The sequence below is a fragment of the Canis lupus genome, chromosome 23 (genome assembly GCF_011100685.1).
Source record: "Canis lupus familiaris isolate Mischka breed German Shepherd chromosome 23, alternate assembly UU_Cfam_GSD_1.0, whole genome shotgun sequence".
Classification (NCBI taxonomy): Eukaryota; Metazoa; Chordata; class Mammalia; order Carnivora; family Canidae; genus Canis; species Canis lupus.
In genome coordinates this window covers 30,593,177-30,614,846 of record NC_049244.1, presented here as the reverse complement: position 1 = coordinate 30,614,846, position 21,670 = coordinate 30,593,177, and the positions used below count along the sequence as shown (strand labels likewise).

The following is a 21,670-nucleotide window of genomic DNA, read 5'->3' as shown; positions in this document are numbered from 1 at the left end:
TTATATTTAGTCACTCTTCCCTTTTATTCTTTTCTTCTCAGAATTCTTTTGAAGGAATAAGAGAGGTTTCTTCAGGAAATCATTCTTTGTGGGTTCTTAAACAGATCATAAACAGATCTCCATCTCACTGGAGAACAGATTATACCCATCCCATGAATGATGACCTATGATACGGTCATTTCTCTTAACTGATCTTACCTTCTGTTCCACCTTTTCATAACTCCCAATTCGTGGTTCTAGTTCCTCATTTTTTGTGCTTTGTGAGTGACAACTATGCTAAAACAATCTAGTCTTCTGGTTGAGTACCTATAGTCACAGGGAAAATGACCATGACATAGATATACACTCCAATTCCAATTACCCTCAAAAAATATTAGGTACTCACATTTACATCTTTACAATACACCTTTACATAATTAAAGGCTATCCATGCATGTCCTCAAGCCCTCTTATTGTCATTTTTTTGTTGTTGTTCAAGCAAGTTCTCTTAGAGACAACAGAACATTCTATGTGAATACAAGGCTCTTTTCCCCAAGTTTGGTGGAATGCAGGAAGCTACTTCAGATTGGTACAAAGGAAACCTGTTTCCAAGACAATTTTTATATGTTCCTGTCTTTTGTGATGGCTTGACATTTGGCTCATTCTTGGTATTTAGTCCATTTTAAATTGCTAGAAAAAATAAGGAACAAATCCGTACATATATACAGCTGATACCTTTGCTGTTGAGAACTTCATACATCTGTTCTTCTGATAAGGACAGTCAGAAATTTTAAAAGTATAAAAACATCAATGACAAATAACCTAACAGGCATTAAAGAAAGAGTACAAAACAGGGATGCCTGGGTGGCTCAGCGGTTTAGCGCCTGCCTTTGGCCCAGGGCATGATCCTGGAGACTCGGGATCGAGTCCCACCTCAGGCTCCCTGCGTGGATCCTACTTCTCTCTCTGTCTTGTCTCTGCTTCTCATGAATAAATAAACAAATTTTAAAAATTATAAAAAAAAGAAAGAGTACAAAACAAAGAATGCAATGGAGCTAGCTGGCTGTTGTGCTGTGGAATGGGCCCCGTTTTCAGTTTTTTTTTTTTTTCCTGCTGTGTGTCTCGTAACTTGGAGACAGTATCTGGGGATAGAAGGTTGGAAATCTGGGGAAGGCATAAAAGGACCAGTGTCTTTATCAAGGGAAAACACCTGGGTGTTTCTGGGTGAGACTAATTTTTCACAGAAACCACATCTGTTCTCTCAAGTAAAAAAAAATACCAAAACATCCCTGGAGGCAATGTGGTATAAATTTGTATACCCATTGTGTATAATCTATTACACATGGATTTAAACTGTGGCCACCATGTACCTGCTCAGAGACCGTGATAGTCTCCTTACTCTCTGAGCTCAGTTAACTGCACAATCAATTAAATGAGATAATTTAGGTAAAATGCCCAATACTATTCATATGTGTTAACATATGTCATGCCCTTTCTGCCTTACCAATACCATCCAGAGGCATGTGCTAATAGTGACAAACCTACTTCTATGCAAATGCAGGGATGTATCTTGTCATGACTGTAATTTCTGACAAAGTAAAAAATTACAGACTCATTCTGCCATTTAACAACTCATTCTATTTTTTTGTGACCAGGATAACTGATGAACTTTAACTTGACACTTTTCCTCCTGAGTCACTTCTAAAGGATCAGATATTTTAACAGCAGCTGATCTGCACAGTAGGATCCCATGGGTCAGTCCCCACCACCAACATAAAAAGGTTAGGAATTATTTCATATCATGATGCTGCCAGAGAAAGTACAGATCCCCAAAGAAAATATTTTATAATATATTTTTTTTTTCTCCCAAATTCCCTTGCCAGCTTCTTCCTCTGTCAAGAAGTGTTGGATGTGATGGGATATTCTGCATGCATGCCTGAGTCCAGGGCACTACATGATGGCACCAGGTAGAAGCTGAGGGGCTGCTTGGGTTTCAAGCTGACACATCTCCTGTCAAAGCTACTTCATACCCCGGCAGAGAGAAGTTCCTCTCAACTCTTAGCAGTGATCATTGCAATTATTACATGTGAGTGACCAATAAGTCACTAAGTCACTGTGATGACTCATGCATCAAAAAGAAAGCCTTCCTCTGGCCTCATAGGCCGGGCAGTAATCTCTAGGGAGAGAAGCTAATCTTGCTAACTAAGAATAGTAGGTAGGAGAATGATGTCACCAAGATGGCAATGTAAGTCATTCTTAATTATACTCTTCTTCCCAAGAAGAACCAAGATCTATTTTTTTAAAAAAGGTACCACTGAGAGAAGCCTAGAACACAGAGGTGAGGCCGAAACACACTGCTGCATCTCACAGACCAAGAGGTACTACATTAGACAGGTAAGAAAAGTGGTCACTTTTTTACCACATTGCCCCTCTTCCAGGACAGTACAGCACCACCAGGAGAGGTCCCCCTTGAGTCACCAGTTTCTCCAGTAGGAAAAGAGAACCCAAGCATTATAGGTCACTTAGGAGAGCCCATACCCTGATCTCACATGGTAAGGATTGCAGTAGAATCTGCACAGTATAGACACTAGGAATCTGTGACACATGGGTGAGTATCTTGCAAAAATCAATACACAGACCTTGGCAGACAGAGCTAATTACCTGCAGTGCCCAAGTAGTAATCCCATTCATCAGCTTTGCTCATCTTCAGAACCAAATCTGGGGTGCACTCTGATTAGGGAACTTGGCAGGGTGCAGATATGCCTGATTCGGATCCTCAGATGAAGAGTTTTGCTGGCTCTAGAGCTGAGTTTGCCCACACCCAGGCAAAGTGCTAAGTCAAAGCTCTATCCTCTGTGGAGGGTGCCTTCTATACTCATCTGATCAGAAGGACTAGTGACAACTGTTAGAAGCTGTGTGGCCCAGTGGCACACAAGCTAAGAGGTGAATGGGCAGAGCTGATAACTTCCAGAGCACAATCAGTGTGGGCATTTAGGCTTCCATGCTAAGTAAAGGCAGGAGGATTAAGTCATAGCCAAAGGTGGGGGTAGTTCCTGGCAACTCTAAACTGGAAAGCCTCTTTGAGAAATTGAGAATAGCCTGGAACAGCCCCTTCTCCCTCCTGCCTGGGCGAGATAAAGTGAATAGTTTGCAGAACAAAGCCAGTGACCCTGTTCAGGAAGGAACTTGGGGTGCAGGTCAGCTTAAAACAGCAAACAAAGAGCTTTATCAGTTTTAGAGATGCTTCTCCTGCTGTGCCTGAGCAGGCAGTTTAATTTATAGTCCTGTTCATAGCTGAATACAGCCTTCAGCCTATGCAACCAGGAAATCTAACCAGGACTGACAGGAAGCTGTTTAGCCCAATTCAACAACCCTATGTACTGTCTATGTAATGCATTAGAAAACAGGATAGCCTATGATTTCCCCCATGTGCAAGAGCAAAACCAATGACTTCACTTGACCAAGGAATTCAATACATTCAGGCCTGCTTTGGGCCCCCAAACAGTGAATGAACTATATAGGCCTTAAGCCTACTTGCTACTTTGTCAGGGCAGGGAAGTTAAATCATAGCTCTAGCTACTACTAAATACAGTACTCAGTTCTACCATCTAGTAAGCCTGAACAGAGATTTAGGCAACCACAAAATCCATCCTATAGCCTCACTTGGGTAAGGAACCAAGCAAACAGTTCTATCCAACTGGTCTCAGACAGTGGTACTCACCCCACCCCTGTTCTCAGAATTCAAATAGTTGTGTCTCCCCAAAAGAGACCACAATAGCAGGGCCCACCTGCCCAAAGACATTACCAGCAGACACATCCAGAAACCCAAACTGAACAGACTAGTAAAGAACTATCTCTGCCAAAGAAAACCTGCGAAGTTTGGAAAAGGAGGCCCATTACTTGAATGCATATGTACCAATGTAAAAAATCAAGGATCAGGTATATATGGTATCACCAAAGGAAACCAATAAAGCTCCAATAACTGACCCTAAAGAAGTGGGAGATCTATGAATAGTCAGATATTTTAGAATAATCCTCTTAAGGAAGTTCAGCAAACCAGAAAAAAACACAGACTAAAGTAGAAAAACTAAAATTAGTAGAAAACCATTGCTCATTTTGCATGAACAAAATGAGAAGTTTGACAAGGAAACAGAAACCATCAACAACATAAACAACAACAAAACAACCCTCCACAACACAAACCCATAAACAGAAATCCTAAAGTTGAAAAATACAATAACTCAGAGGGTTTCAAAAGTATACTCAACTGGGCAGCCCAGATGGCTCAGTGGTTTAGTGCCACCTTCGGCCCAGGTTGTTATCCTGGAGACTGGGGATTGAGTCCCACGTCAGGCTCCCTGCATGGAGCCTGCTTCTCCCTCTGCCTGTGTCTCTGCCTCTCTCTCTCTCTCTCTCTATCTCGCACACGTGCGCTCTGTGTCTCTCATGAATAAATAAAATCTTTTAAAAAAGCATATTCAACTGTGCGAAGGAAAAATTAGTGGGCTGGAAGATGGGACATTGGAAATTGCCTAGTCACAGAAACAAAAAGAAAAAAAAAATGAAAAAGTGAAGAAAGCCTACAAGAAATTAGGACAAAATAAAAAGAAACAATATTCAATACTTGCATTATGGGAATTCCAGAAGAATGAGAGAAAGGCACACAAAATAAATTTAGAGGAATAATGTCTGAAAAGTTCCCAAACCTGGAGAGAGAAATGGAAATCTAGATCCATGGGGCCCAAAGGGCCCCAAATAGATTGAACCTCAATAGGACTACACTGACACACATTATAATTAAATTGTCAAAAGTCAAAAGCAAAGAATTTTAAAAAGCAGCAAAAGAGAGAAGTTACACACAAGGGAACCCACCATAAGACTACTGGCAATTTATCAACAAACTTTTCAGGTCAGAAGAGAACAGGATGACATATTCACAATATTAAACAAAAACAAAAACAAAAACTGTCAGATGTCCTTCAGAAATAAAGGAGGGAGAAAGACTTTCCTGAACAAACAAAAGCCGAGGGAGTTCATAACCACCAGACTGCCTTCAATAAATGCTAAAGAGAGTTCTTTGGGTGAAAGTAAAAGACAATTAACCTCACAACACCACAAAAAGGTAGGGTAAATTTCATTGGCAATATTAATATATAGTCATAGTTTGATTCTGCAAAATGGTAATAGTGGTACATAACTCACAACTCTAGTTTGAAAGTCAAAAAATATGGAGCAAAAAAAAAAAGAATGGAGCAAATAATGACTGTAAGTACAGTAATTTATATTAATATTAAAAATATGTAAATTTTAACAGCAATAACCTAAAATGCAATGGGGGGGGGTGAAGTTAAACTGTAAAATATATAAATTCTAGTGAAGTTAAATTGTTATAACTTTAAAAAAGGGTGTTAAAAGTTTAAGATATTTTATGTAGGCCTCATAATAACCACAAGGGAAAACCTTTTAGTAATTACACAAAGGAATATGATGAAGTTGTCAAAGCCTATGGATACAAAAATACATCAACACACAGAAAAAGGACAACAGAATGAGAAATAGCAACAATGGATCTATTTAAAAAAAAAAACAATGAACAAAATGTCAATAGTAAATCCTTGCTTATCAATAATTACTTTAAATGTAAATGAATTAAATTATCAAACCAAAAGACACAGAATGACTGAATGGATTTTTATAAATCCAACAACATGGCGCGATGCTGCATCAGATGTAAACATCTGACTCTTGATTGTGACTCAGGTCATGATATCAGGGTCATGAGATGAAGCCCTGTATCAGGCTCCATGCTTGGTGTGGAGTCTGCTTGAAATTCTTTCTCCCTCTCCCCACTCATGTGCTGTCTCTCAAGTAAATAAATCTTTTTTAAAAATCCAACAATAGGGATCCCTGGGTGGTGCAGCAGTTTAGCGCCTGCCTTTGGCCCAGGGCGCGATCCTGGGGACCCGGGATCGAATCCCACGTCAGGCTGCCGGTGCATGGAGCCTGCTTCTCCCTCTGCCTGTGTCTCTGCCTCTCTCTCTCTCTCTGTGTGTGACTATCATAAATAAATAAAAATTAAAAAAAAAAAAAATAAAGGTTTAAAAAAAAAAAAAATCCAACAATATGTTGCCTAAAAGAAATTCACTTTAGCTTTTTTAAGACATAAATAGACTGAAAGTGAAAGGATGGAAACCCATTACAAGCAAATGGTACCAAAAAAATTTTTTTTAAAGTTATATCAGAGAAGACAGACTTTAAAGTAAAAAAGAATAGTAAAAAGAGACAAAGAAGGTCATATAATGATAAAGGAGTCCATATACCCAAAAAGCATAACAACTGTAAATATTTATGCACCCAACATTAGAGCACCTACATAAAGCAAAACCAATAGAGCTAAAAGGAGTAATAAAGTTTAGTATAAACTAAACTAGTATAATAGTTTAATTAGGACTTTAATATTCTATTCTCACCAATAAATACATCATCCAGAGAATCAAAAAGGAAAGAGAAGATCTTCATAACACTATAGACCAAATGAACCTAAGATACACAGAATATTCTATCCACCTATCCAACGCAGAATGCATGTTCTTCTCTAATGCATATTTAACATTTTCTAGAATAGATCACTATGTTAGGCCATAAAACAAGTAAGTATCCTCTCTGACAACAATGGTATGAAACTAGAAATTGGCAACAAGAGGAAAACTAGAAATTCACGAATACACCAAAATTAAACAACACTCTCCTAAATAAGCAATGGATCAAAAAAATTAAGGGAAAATTGGAAGTAAAATTTTTCTATTTGCAAATTCTTGAGACAAATGAAAATGAAAAAAACAACATACCAGAACTTATGGGATACAGCAAGAACAGTTCTAAGAATTAAGTTCTTAAGAACAAATATCTATATTAAGAAGAAAGATATCAAATAAACAGCCTAACTTTATACCTCCTAAAGGAACTAAAAAAACAAGAAACTGAACCCAAAGTGAGCAGGAGAAAGGAAATAATAAAGATTAATGCAGAAATAAGTGAAAAATGAACAGAAAAACGATAGAAAAAAAAGATTAACCAAACCAAGAGTCCGTTGTTTGAAGATACATAAAACTGACAAATGCTTAGTAAGTATAAAAGAACCACCCAAATCCACAAAATTATAAATGAAAAAGGAATTATCAAAGAACTGATACCAAAGAAATTCCAAATATCATTAGACTACTATGAACAATTATATGTCAACAATTAAACAACCAGAAGGAAAAAATTCTTAGAAACATGTAACTTACAAAGACAGAATCAGAAAGATACAGAAAATATGAATAGGCCAATTACTAGTAAGGAGACTGAATCAGTAATCAAAAATCTCCCAATGAAGAAAAGCCCATGACTAGATGGCTTAACTGGTAAATTCTGCAAAAATATTAAAAAAAAAAAAAAAAAAACTAACAGTAATTCTCAAATTCTTTCAAAAAAATCAAAGAGAAAAGAACATTCTCAAACTCATTTTACGAGGCCAGCATTAAACTGGTATCAAAATCTGAAAAGGACACTACTAGAAAAGAAAACTACAGGCCATAATCCCTGATGGATATGGATACAAAAATTCTCAATAAAATGCTAACAAACCCAAATTCCAAAGCATGTTAAAAGAATCATTCACCATGATCAAGTGGGATTTATCCTTGGGATATCAGCATGGTTCAACATAGGCAATTAACAGGATACATCACATTAATAGAATGAAAGAAAACAATATAATCATCTCAATAGATGCAGAAAAACCATTTGATAAAATTCAATATCCATTCATGATAGATAAAAACTTTTAACAAATTAGGCATAGAAGGAGTATACACCAACATAATAAAAGCCACATATGGCAAGCAGAGAGTTAACATCTCATTCAATGGTGAAAAAAATGAAAGCTTTTCCTCTAAGATCAGGAATAAGACAAGGATGCCCAGTCTCACTACTTTTATTTCACACAATACTGAGAGTGCTAGCTAGAGCTATCAGGTAAGAAAAAGAAATATAAGATATCAGAATTGGGAGGGAAGAAGTAAAATTGTCTCTATATGCTGATGATATGATTTTATATATGGAAAATTCTAAAGACTCAATCAAAAAACTGTTAGATCTAATTAATGAGTTCATAAAGTTGAAGAATGCAAAATTAACATACAAAATCAGTAGTGTTTCTATACACTACCAAAATTTCTGAAAAAGAAATAAACCAATCCTATTTACAATAGCATCAAAAACACCAAAATACTTAGGAATAAATTCAACTAAGGAGATGAAAGATCTCTATGCTGAAAACTACAAGACAATAATGAAAGAAATAAAAGAAGACACAAGTGAAATGGAAGGTTATTTGTGTCCATGGATTGCAAGAAGTAATATTGTTAAAATTTTAATACTACTAAAAGCCATCTATAGATTCAATGCAATTCCTATCAAGATTCCAATGGCACTTCTACAGAAGTAGAAAAATCACTCCTAAAACTTATCTGAAGCCACAAAAGACCCAAAATAGCCAAATAAATTCCAGAGAAAGAAAAACAAAGGTGGAGGTATTCACACTTCCTGATTTCAAACTATTCTATTAAATTGTAGTCATCAACAGAATAGAATATTGTCATAATCATAAAAACAGACCCATGGAACAGAATTGAAAGATCAGAAATATACCCAACCATCTGTGATCATCTAATATTTGACAAAGGAAAAAATAGTCTCCTCAATAAATGGTAGTAAGATAACTGGATATTCACATGTAAAAGAATGAAACTGGACTCCTATCTTATACCACTCACAAAAGTTAACTCAAAATGAATTAAATACTTAAATATAAGACCTGAAACCATGAAACTCCTAGAAGAAAACAGGAATAAAGCTCCTTGACATGGGTCTAGGTAATGATTTTTTGGATAGGATCTAAAGGACAAGCTTCAAGACAACAGTAGGCTGTTAGTAGTTAAGTTTATAGAGAGTCAGAAGTTGTACATGGATTTTCAATCATGCAGGGGCCTGGCACCCCTAATTCTCAGGTTGTTCAAAAGTCAAATGTATATATACAATGGAATATTATTTAGCCACAAGAAATGAGTAAATCCTCTCATTTGCAACAACATGGATGAATCTTAAAGGCATTTTCTAAGTGAAATAAGTCAGAGAAAGATAAACAACTATATGATTCCACATATAAGTGGAATAAAACCCCCCCCAAAAAACAAAAAAAACCCCCAAAAACACTCAAATAGAAAGACACTCATATAGAAAGACTTGTGGTTAGCAGAGGCTGAGACTAGGGAGGTGGAATTGGAGGAAGGTGGTCAAAAGTACAAACTTCCAGTTATAAGAGAAATAGGTACCAGGGATGTCAGTTAACATTGCTGTTATGATATGTAGGAAAGTTGTTCAAGTAAATCCTAGGAGGTCTCAACACAAGGAGAAATTTTTTTTCTTTCTTATTTTCTCTTTATATCTTACTATATAAGAAAATGGATGTTAGCTGAACCTATTGTGATAATTATTTCACAATATATGTAAGTCAAATGATGATGCTATATGCCTCAAACTATGTGTGTCAACTATTACTCAATAAAACTGGAGGAAAAAACGATATGCAAAACAAAAAATCCCGCACAATAGGTAGGAAGCATAAGCCTTGCCAACACTTTAATTAAATGGAAATTTTTTCCTCTCCTCTTCCCTTAATCTACCTCTGTCTTCCTTCTCTCCTTTCTCTCATGTCTTACCAGATATTCTTAGATACTCTGGGTCACATCTGCCAACCTGTGAACAGAGCTAGGATTAAAACAGACTCCAAACAAGAGGTCCTACCAGCCAAGAGCAATCACTGTCCAGTGGCAATAATTTTTCAAACAGCAGGATTTGCTGTTTGCATCCTGAAGCACAGGTCTATATTACAACTCAGAAAGCAAAAGAAGGAAAAACAGTAAATGACCAGAACAAGATATAATCTAAAAATGTTACTGAGTTCTCAATCCAGAGACATCCCAAATACCTTTGCTATTAATTCTTCAATAACCAAATCCACCGTTTTTTATCCTGAAAACACATCAAATGGTTTTATTACAAACTAAAAATCATTCTCTCTCCCCAATGGTGCCTCCCCCCCACTTCCAAACTTGCATACCACCTTGATCTTGCCAGTCCTCTAAATCAGAGTCCTTGAAATACATCTTCCAACCCTCTCTGCTTCAAATATATTAAAATTTTACCTGTCAATATCTTTCAAAATTTCATCTTTTCGCTTCGTCATCTTTGCTTTGTCTTGTTTTAGTCCTTCAAATTCCTCTCAGGTGACTATTGCAACTCATTGTTCTCCATATATTTACACAAATCACTCCTAAATAATGCATTTAATCATGTTACTCCACTGCTTTAAACCTCCTCCCAATTTTCTGTTGCCTTCACCTTGGCATTTAAGGCTCTTCACAACCCACTAGCTAGCTCACTAACCTCTCTAGCTCCATCTGGCACCAACCCCCGCCTAAGTTCCAGCCTGCTGAGCTGATGAATGTTCCATCAACACACCCATAGCCTTCCACGACTTCACATCTCATTTCTTACAATCTTTCCTGAGATGCCCTTCCTCACTCCCTACACTTAGCTTCCCCTCTTTGTGCTCTCAACACTTTGTCCTGATCTGTACTTTTGTACTTAGTTTACATTGCAATTACATATTTTATGGAAATGTATCTTATTCATTCCTGCATCATAGCATTTGCTATTTAAAAAAGACTCACTAAAGAAATTCTAAAGGATATACTTCAAAAAGAGGGAAGAAAGTAACAATGAGGAAAAACACTGGTAAATAGGCGAAACTAAGTAAACATTATTTAAAACTGTTAGAAAAGTGCATAATCTGTGGGGGGAAATAGAGAATCTGAGGAGAAATATCTTTAAGATTTGAAGCATGAGTGGTAACACTCATTAAATAGAAACTTTTTAAAGTATGCCCATCAAACTAGCAAGAACAGCTATTAAGGGAGTAGATATAAAGCATATAACCTCCAAAGAAGGAAGAGGAAAAAATGAAATACAAAAAAAAAGAAAAAAGAAAAAAAGAATTATTAATTCAGATGACAAAAGGGGAAAGGGGAGAAATAGAAAACATTCATAAAAATACATAAAACAGTGTAAGAAGTATAAATTTCTTATTAATTGCAATAAATGCTAGTGGAACCAACTTTCCAAGTAAGGGTAAATATTTTTAGACTGAACGAAAATCTAGCTACATATTGCCTGTATAAGATACACCTAAAACACAGAACAAGACACATGCAAAAGAATTATATACCTGTATGTACCTATTAATATTGTCTCAAAACTTGCAAAGCAAAAATTTACATGGTAATGAGAAGATATGGACAAATCCATCACCCGAAGAAGAAACTACAATAGAACTCTCCTAGTCATGGATAGCTTCAGCAAATAAAATATTAGTAAGGACAGAAGTTTTAAACAGCTTAACTGATAAGCTTTTTAGCAATATAAAACACATGTAGAATATTAAATGCAACAATTTGTGATACATTATACAATTTTGAAAACAAAACTAGTGATAGCCTCAAACTTCTAAAGATTCTTTTACTGTAATACAATTAAATATTAGAAATATATTTTTCAACATAACTCTGATTCCAAATTAAGAAAGAAACAGAATGAGAAATGAGCATTATAGGTCAATTTCACAAAGGTGAAAAACTCTAAACAAATTATTTGTAAAGATAATTGGGTTTATCAAAGGTATGGGGCCTTGATTTATTATTAGAAAACCAGTTAATGTAACTCATCCTAATAACAAAGTAAAGGGAAAAAACCATATCGTCAAATCATCAGCCACAGAAAAATATTTATAGAATTCTACATTTATTCACAATTTTAAAAACTCAGCATACTAAGAATAGAAAAGCCCTTGACAAAGGATATTTATCAAAATAAAAACAACAAAACCTACAATGAACATTATATAGTTGATAATGAAAATCATTAAAAAAATTTATTTTAAAATCAGAATGAAGAAAGACCAGGGTGCCAGCTATTATCATATCTATTCAACATTGGTCTGGCAGGCCAGACCAGGGCAAAGATAAAAATAAGAGATATAAAGCTACATAGCTGTTGTCATTTACAGATAATATATTTATGTAGAAATCCCGAATCAAAAGAAAAATTATTTTAATTAGTAAGATTTAGCAAATTTTATGTTCACAAAACCAGTAAGTAGAAATCAACTACATGAGTATATTCAGCAGTAATCAGAATGACATCATTAACAGCAACAAAAATAAAAAGTACCCAGGAATAAATTTAACAAAAGATACGCCTGCTCTTTATATAAAATGTTTTTAACTGAAGTGAAAAACACTGTATGAAGATCCAAACAATTGAAGGATTTGACTAGATAGGTGGTAATATGACAAAAGAAAGAAAAGTGGCAACACAAAAGTCAGGTCAGGTCTGACCTGTACAGGGTATGGAAGGAAGGTAATGGCTTACTTCTTAACCTGGATGGTAAGCACAGGAGTATTTAGGTTTTTAATTCTTCAAACTGTACCTAAAATTTTATATTCTCTGTTATATGGATGAATTATTTTATAGATTTTAAAAAGGGCTAGAATAGCCCAATTAATGCAAAAGTATGCTGTCATGTCATAGGATTCCCACAATTTACAAGAAGTGCTTGGGAGAAGATACTAATTTTGTCAACTTTGAAAATGTGTGTCTTGAATAATCATTTCAACTTCAAAAGAGGAGGCAGCAGCCACTATAAGATGCTAGAACAAACCCCTTCAGGAAACACTCAGTTCTAAGTGCAATTGTCCTCATTTTTTTGGTTTTAAATGAAAAGGTTTCTATGCAAAGCTGTTTATATAAATTTTCAGTTGTTTACCTCTGCACACAAAGTAGAAAAGGAGAAATAGGACCATTCAGGAACATTTAACAAATACTGGCTTAACAATGATGAAAAATTTAGGTAAAGTCTCAACTCTCTATTTCATTAGCCTAATACACTAGTGTTTTACAGTATGTTTCTAATGGTAGATAGAGTGCCAAGAGCTTGCAGATAATGTGTTTTGAAGAATGACTTTTGGTGGGTTTAGTTATAGGGAAATAAATATTTTATTTGCATGCTAATATGCTCCCTGGAGTAATAGATAAATATGATCAGAAATACATGTAGCTTGGGCACCAGCATGTAACCTGTAGCCTAGCTTATCTGTGTAGCAGACTGCTTTCCAAAAATGGCCACTACAATATTTCCAGTCCCACATGCTCTTCCAGAAGCTTTTCACTTCCTTACAAGAGATGGAATTTATTTCCATTCCCACTGAAACTGAGTGGCCTTTGTAACTGCTTCAATGAGTGGGGTAAGAATGTTGTGTGATTTCCTAGGATGGGTCATAAAAGATAAGGTTCTCGCCTTTCTCTTTCTTGGGTCATATGGTTTGAGAGCACTGAGTTGTCTGGCTATCTTGAAGCTGTCATGCTGGAGAGACCACAAAGAAAGAGAGATGCTGAGAAGAGCCCAGCTATTCTAGTCTTTCCCAGCCCTCCAGACAGTTTAGGGAGTGAGTTTCAGATGATTACAGCCTCCAGCCTCTAAGCCAATCCAGCTGATGCTGAATGGAACCAAGATAACTGTCCCTGTTGAGCCCTGCCCAAATTGCAGATTTGTGAGCAAAATATAGTTGCTGCTTTAAGGCACTAACTTTGTTGTGCTGCAGCATTAGATAACTTGAACAGTTGTCTTATCTACAGAAAAGATATTGAATGTAAATGTCATCCTCTCATGTACCCAAAAGATAAAAGACTGAGAACCAACAACCCCAAATAGCACAGTTTCTAAAAACCATAATGATAGAACTCTATCATTATCATACAAAAAGCAGCAAGCACCACCCTAGAAGTTAAATTTGATTTAGTATTTATTATACCTGCTGATCACTGATGTTGATGAGTTGGTTCATTTATCAATTTATTATTTGAGGGGATCCCTGCCTCGGTGGCTCAGCAGTTTAGCACCTGCCTTCGGCCCAGGGTGTGATCCTGGAGTCCTGGGATGGAGGCCCCGGGATGGAGTCCCGCATCAGGCTCCCTGCTTCTCCCTCTGCCTGTGTCTCTGCCCCTCTCTCTCTCTCTCTCTCTCTCTGTCTCTCATGAATGAATGAATGAATGAATCAATAAAATCTTTAATAAATAAATCTATTTGAAAAAAATCCTTTAGTATTTTTGTTTTTAACTACTTCAAAGGATCTGAGATGCACGTTAACAATCTCCATCTATAAACGAAATTTATTCCATTACTATATCTATCTTTTATTCTAGTCTATTTATGTTAGCATCACAGTGTGATATCAGGTGTCCTCCTCAAATTCAGTGGAACGAATATGAAATTACTGAGGTCTACTGGATGCTAGGGTAATCAGATTTCAGAGCCAAAGAAAATCCCTGCTCACTTATTATGTGACCCTAGGCAAGCTACATAACTTTACTGAGCATTTTTATTGATCTGTAAAATGAAAATACTACCTATCTATCTTGCAGGGTGGTTACGGAATTAAATGAGTCAATATATATAAAATACTTAGCATGCTTGGTACATAACATGCAATCAATAAGCTTCCTTTTCTTGACACCTCTTGTTTCTTTATTCAATGACAGGTTAAAGGAGTTTGTAGGTTCCTAGGTTTGCCTAGTTAAAAGAAGCCCTCCAGAGAAAGTCAGGCTCAACTTATCTGTAAGTATTGCTCCCACACTTGGAAGTAGGCTTTCAACCTGCACTGGGAGCTTCAACATAAGCAGCTCACTGGGGCTCTCCATTCTGCTTTGCATAGCTGTAGTTGTTATTAGAGAATCTACATGAAGAATGTAGGGGTTGGGGGATCCCTGGGTGACTCAGCGGTTTGGCGCTTTTGGCCCAGAGCGCGATCCCGGAGTCCCAGGATTGCATGGAGCCTGCTTCTCCCTCCTCCTGTGTCTCTGCCTCTCTCTCTCTATGCCTATCATAAATCAATCAATCAATCTTAAAAAAAAAAAAAAAAGAATGTAGGGGGTTTTTTGTTTAAAGAACATTATGGCCAGTATATATTTTGACTTGTCAAAATCATATTAGGGAAAGGTTATACCATCTGAAGAATCCGAAGATAGTTTTTCTAATTACACTCTCCTTGTAAATTAAAATTTGGCATTTGGTTTACAAATTTGTCTCAGATAATGTGTCAATCAACCAACATCTGATCAATTATAAGGTAAAATTGACACTGAAGTTCCAGACTCAAGAAACTGACCTAGGGAGTGAGCCCTGAAACAGACACAGTGACTACTAAAATCCAGGTCCCATGGCATCATTTCTATTCGTCTATTACAAGAATTCAAATATTTGAGAATAAACCTCACATTCTATTAGCCTTCTTTTACATGACCCAAAAAGAAACCACATAAAAAGTCAACAGATATACTGCTAATATTTTTACATATATATTCTGAAGAAGAAACTATTTTAAATAGCAAGTAAACATGAATATGGCAAATGATAATAAATATTTATTTCATATGTACAAGTAAACCTTTATCATTAAAGACAGTTCCTCGGGATCCCTGGGTGGCGCAGCAGTTTGGCGCCTGCCTTTGGCCCAGGGCGCGATCCTGGAGACCCGGGATTGAATCCCACGTCAGGCTCCCGGTGCATGGAGCCTGCTTCTCTGCCTGTGTCTCTCCCTCTCTCTCTCTCTCTCTCTCTGTGTGTGTGTGTGTGACTATCATAAATAAATAAAAATAAAAAAAAATAAAGACAGTTCCTCTTAAGATTGTAGCCTAAAATATAAAACTCTTTGACCTGAACCACTAATGACAAACTAAGGCTGTCATTGTCATCATAGGCACCTTGGGATGTTATACCAACCCCAGAAATTGTATTCACTGAGAATAGCATCCATGCTCACACCATTCTGAGAGACAGGGATTAGCTATCACCTCCATTTTAAGAGCTGGATAATCAATCAATCACAGAGAAGTTAAACAGCATATTAAAGATTCAATATTGGGCAGCCCTGGTGGGATTAGCGCCGCCTTCAGTCCAGGGTGTGATCCCAGAGACCCCACGTCAGGCTCCCTGCATGGACCTGCTTCTCCCTCTGTCTGTGTCTCTGCCTCTCTCTCTCTCTCTCTCTGCGAGTCTGTCATGAATAAATAAAATCTTAAAAAAAAAAAAAAGTTCAATATTTGCTAAACAGCTGCTTATTTCTGCTTGGACCTTGAGCTGGAAACTTCTACCAGATGGATAAGGTGCTTACTAATAGGGCAGTAAGCCCACCTCAGAGGGTCTCCTTAAGGTTTGGCACTGGTAGTACACAATTTGGTCAACTGTGCTTCTTTTCCCTATAAAAATAGAACTCAATAAATATAGCAGCACAATTTATTAACAAATCTTTAATCATTATCTTTAAGAATTAAAATAAAGACAATCTAGTGTAATATTTACATAAATTAAAAATGCCTACCTTTAAATTAATCATCTTTTCCCACTAAATTCTATTTTAAACCTACTTCTAACTTAAACCTGGGTTTATTCCAGACTCTAACTGGAATTCTCCCTGATTTAATTTGAATTGTTATTTCTCCAATAAATCTCAGGTCTTCAGAATAGCCTAAGAGCTCAACATGTAATTCTCCTGAGTTAATCTATTCTTTCTTCTCCCTCCGATTTTAGCTTAAGAAACCATTAATTTCATAAGGCATCTAAGGTCTCATTTGCTGGAGCCCTTCCTCTTTTCAGAGGACTCACTATACCTTATACCTTTCCCACACCCTTACCTCCAGAGAACCTTGGGTTTTGCTCCTTCATCCCCATGCTTTACCTTTGCTACACTGCCCACTCTGGGCTTCCATTTCCAACCAGAAGGAACCATACATGCAGCCGTCTCTGCTCTGTGGTCTTGTTCCAATCAGGGAAACATTCCTATGGCAACGAACATGCACTACCATTTCACTCCCCCTTCCCTGAAAGTTCCTTATTTGCATGGCAGATGTTTGGCAAGGACACTGAATTACTTTCACTTGCCTAGCAACTACTAGCCTGTTCTAGCCCTTCTAAAGGGGCTTAGCTAAAAAAAAATTAAAAAATAAAAAAAATAAAATAAAGGGGCTTAGCTTTTTTCTCTTTATTTATTAAAGCCTATTTGAGGGCTGGCTGGCTGTGGAAAGGTCAGCTATCAAAACATTGTCCCAGGGTACTGGCCTGGAGCACACATAGCCCTTGAGCAAACTGAAGTCCTCTCCTGCCCCAAGGGGAAAAAATGTCCATAGGCTCAAGACAATGGGCCAAGAGTGGACAGCTCTAAGGAGCTCTTTTTAGGCTAAGTCCAGGGAAAATTCCACTTTTAGAGAACCTCAAATCTTGTTCATCCTCAGCTATAAGAGTCAAATTATTGGTATATTAGCCTTCATTCATTAAAACCAAGTTTATCCATTTAGTATGTTGTATATTTAGGACCCTTCTATCAATTTATTGACTTAATAGGCTTGCAACCAGATACTTTAACTTACATGTTATACTTTATTCATATAGGTAATGTTGGTATTAGGAACCAACATGGCTCCTGATTGATACTGCTATCCTCATTTCCCTGCCTCAGTGAATTCTAAGAAACACTCAAGGTGCCTATAATATAATTTGGGTTCCCTTTCTCTGAAAATCCACAGAAGTGGAGGAGCTTGAACAATGAATAAACCAAGTTTCTCCAGCCCTTGTGCCATTCTGCTGGTAGGATCTCATGTTTGCCTGGTGCTTTTTTTTCAGAACAGAGCCCAATAGCAGATGCTAGCTCCTAAAAACACCTGATGAGATAATCAAGCCAGGTTCTGGAGAAAAATAAAAGCTATTGCCTTCCACAAGGAAAGCAAGGCCACTTATGCGAAGGGAAGAGTCGCCAGTTTAAACTAGCAATAGAATCAAAAGTTGACCCTGGTGGCCACTGTCCTTCCTTTATAGGACAACTTCCTTCTGCTAGCAGGGGAACAAAAGACTAACTTTTCTATGCTTGTTATCTTTGGTTTCTTCTAAAAAGAAGCTTCTTACCCACTTCTATGACTTTACTAGGATAATTTTTGATCCCTAGGTCCTATTTCAATGATGGCACACAGTAAGTGTTCAGTAACCATTTATTGAAGTCAACTATAAACACAGAAGTAACTAAAAATTTAAAGTAACTATTTTCACCTATCATACCTGTAAACTAAAATTTTTGTCATATTCAATGCTGATAAAGATGTATAGACACATGACATTCTTATAAACCGTTGATAGAAGTATAAATTGGTAATTTTGGAGGACAATTTGGCACTTTTTAGTGACACTAAAAATGCACACACTTTCACTAGTAATTTCCCTGCTTTGAAGATATCCTACAAATATATTTACCAAAAAAAACGTAAAAAGATACGTTAAGATGTTTATTATAGCATTGTTTGCAACAAGAAAATCTGGTAACAACTACAATGTTGATACACAGAAGTTAACTGATGGCATGCCAACACAATGGAGTACTATACAGACATTTAAGAGAGGTAGATCTATATGTACTGATCTAAGCATATATCTAAGATACATTGCTAAGGGAAATATACTGTATAACAAAACCTATGTATCCATAAATAAGTATAGATGTATGTTATGTGTACATATGCATATACACATATATTATGTGTTTTTAGATGAATAGAACATTAGTTCATTCCTAGAGGGACCTGCAGAAACTTCACAGTGACTATCTTTAAAGAATGATATTTTGGAATCACAGGGATTTCCAAATAGGGAAAAGCCTATTTTCACTTAATAGCTTTTATAAATGTTGATTAATTTGAAAATATAAGTCTTATTCATACTTTAGAAACATGTTCATAATTGGGACACCTGGGTGACTCAGTCAATTAAGCATCTGACTCTTGATTTTGGCAGAGGTCATGATCTCAGGGTTGTGAGACTGTCAGGCTCCATGCTCAGCACAGAGTTTGCTTGAGAGTCTTTCTCTCCCTCTCCCTCCACTCATACATGTGCACACTCTCTAAATAAAATCTTTTAAAAAATGTTTGTAATTGCTTTCATATTAGTTTTTTAAAATAATAAGCCAGTAGGTTATTTTTACCTTTCAGGTATATTAGGTAACCAACACAGGAGTCTCTAAAACCATCCACAGCCCCTGAAAGCAAGAAATTGCAGACATGGAAGCAACAACTCACATAAATTACATACAAAGTTTGCACTTTTAATATGGTGGGCATAGTAAATATAGCAAAACTATATTAAAATTAAGAAATCATATTTGAGCTATGTAAATTAAGATTTAAAAATTGTGAAAACACATTGTAGCACAACCAAATAAACCAATGCTCTTCCTAATGCATGGGAGTCTTTCTGTGGGGGGTGAGAGGTGGGTTTATAGGAAGCAGAGAAATAACTCCTATTGCTAAATTAGGAATCATGAGCCTCAGAAGCCCTATATATATAAAAGTTAAGAACCAACAAAAGGGATCCAAGATTTCTAAATGATGCTTAATCAAATAAAAGAGACTTGGGGTGCCTGGGTGGCTCAGCATCCAACTCTTGATTTCAGCTCAGGTCATGAGCTTAGGGTAGTTAAGACTGAGTCCTGCATCAGTCTTCACACCTGGTGTAGAGCCTGCTTAAGATGCTCACTCTCGTGCGTGCTCTCTCTTTCTCTTGCTCCCACCCCAATAAACAGAGACAAAAAGGTGCAAATGTACTTTTTGGGGAGAATTACTTAACAAGCAGAGAGGGACAGCTGAAGAGAAACATCCCTTAGTCACTGTCAACTCTGTAACAAGAAAATGGGAACTATAATATAAAATTAATTTTTTCAACTTCCAATGGTTAGAAAGAACACTGTTTTTAAAAATAAAGCATTAAAGTTCATTTCCACATTATCCTCAGCCTCCTGAATATTCCTACTCTTTTCTTACAAACTCAAGAGAAAAAAAATTTCCCTTGATACTCATTATAAAACCCCAGAATGCTCTTGATATTGCCATTTTAACTGTCTATTGTTCTCCTAACTCTAGGAAATCTCTGAAAGCCAGACATAATGACTGTTGTGACAGTTTTCAGTAACAAGGAGTGAAGTTTCCTGTCAAAAGAAGTGCTTTCACCATTTTCGTCATATGTAAAACAAGATGCTTCTACAGGTACATTCATAGAGCTTCTTTGAGATCCTGAAAATCTATCAAGGATGAAAGAATCAATTAAAATGACATAAATTTGTGGGAGTTTTTCCCTTTTAGCTATAGCAAACTCTGATTTATTTCCCATTTAGTGCTGATTCTTTGGTCAGAGAACTGGCCTTTTACTCCAGAGCTGTTAAGGGCAGATTCCAGATATTAATCCAACAAAGGGGCAGAAAAAGACGGTACGGTGCTTGGTGCTTATTTGAAATACTCTAGATCCTAGACTAAATGTAGTGGATATGAGTAATGCTACATTATAATGCTCTTCCAGAAACTATTAAAAGTCACCAAGATTCTAAATCTCGCATTAAAACTGAGAGACCCACATCTTCAGGAGAGATCTACTGGTCAGATGAGCAGAAAGAATGAAGTGTGCTCCTGGAGGAAGGGTCTTGGTCCAGGATTTAGAGGTCCTGAGTTTAAGTACTATAGAGTCCTTAACCTGGAAAGCAGAGACTCACTCACCCTCATTTACTTTATTTCTCCCATGTGAACAAATGGGGACAGGTATCAGATCAAGTGAGATATCACATGGAAACAATTTGAAAAAAAAAAGGGGGGGGGGGAGATGCCAAAATGGCCTTACTATTAAAAAGACCAAGAGTTTGCTTTTGTGCAATTATCATACAAATATAATCCTGTGTGACTCAGTTTCCTTAACTGGGAACAATAACAACACTCACTTCATGAATATTATGAAGGTAAAGTGAGAAAATGGAATGTTCCCAAAAGAGTGTTTGGTATAGATACAGCAAAGCTCAAAAATATTAGCTATTACCTTTAGTACAAAGCTACTTTATTAGAACGGTGAATCCCCACAGTACTGGAGAGTTCCTAGATGTTACACAGAGTAGCATAAAGTGAAAAACATGAGATAAGAACATAAAACAGGGATTGGCTATGCCCACAGAACATGCCTTTTTGTAACTAGTAGCCAATTAAATACAAAGCAATACCACAAAAGGATGTCTGGGATAGAACTCTGACCAAGCACACAGCAATTCAGTATAGCAAGAGGCAAAAGACTGGATCAATCTCTCTATAAAAGGTTAAATGGCCTGTACGTTAAATATGACATGTACAGGGACTTTTCCCTGGCTGGTTCCACAGTAAGTTGCTCCATCCCCAAATATTTGCAACACGGATAAATGGATGGATGGGATGATCAAAGGTTGTGCTTTCAATACAATTCTGAAATGCTCTAATCACAACAGTCTATATGAAAGACAAAGGAAAACCCCAAAGACATATGTACTCTTATACTTCATTATTTATCCAGTGTTCACTATAGGTTAAGCACAGCGCAGTACAAAAGTTTTATGAATAAAGATTTGTTCATGCAATCATGGAAATCTAAGTTTTGAGGAGAAAAAGTTGGCTTTTATCTTCATTGGACTCTAGTCACAGTGGAGAT

General features: G+C 36.6%; 1 protein-coding gene and 1 long non-coding RNA gene across 20 annotated transcripts in view; one reads left to right on the top strand and one right to left on the bottom strand.

Moving 5' to 3' along the window:
* TMEM108 (transmembrane protein 108) overlaps nucleotides 1–21,670 on the bottom strand; it is a 343,329-nt gene that overhangs the window by 235,442 nt on the left and 86,217 nt on the right. For 6 of the 19 annotated variants that reach the window (XM_038570869.1, XM_038570876.1, XM_038570871.1 and 3 more), the window contains exons 1-2: nucleotides 386–541; nucleotides 199–306 (exon numbers count right to left, since the gene is read on the bottom strand). The exons of 10 other annotated variants lie outside the window; for them this stretch is intronic. The gene's annotated coding sequence lies outside the window, so the exon portion shown is untranslated. Of the gene's footprint in view, nucleotides 1–198; nucleotides 307–385; nucleotides 542–21,670 lie in introns of those variants that run through there. 3 more of the 19 variants (XM_038570887.1, XM_038570890.1, XM_038570891.1) reach the window with 3 other exon arrangements.
* Nucleotides 1,898–20,262, top strand: LOC111091939. The gene is made up of 4 exons (XR_005377033.1): nucleotides 1,898–2,065; nucleotides 2,288–2,373; nucleotides 14,680–14,755; nucleotides 20,095–20,262. It is a non-coding gene; the product is annotated as an uncharacterized LOC111091939 (long non-coding RNA).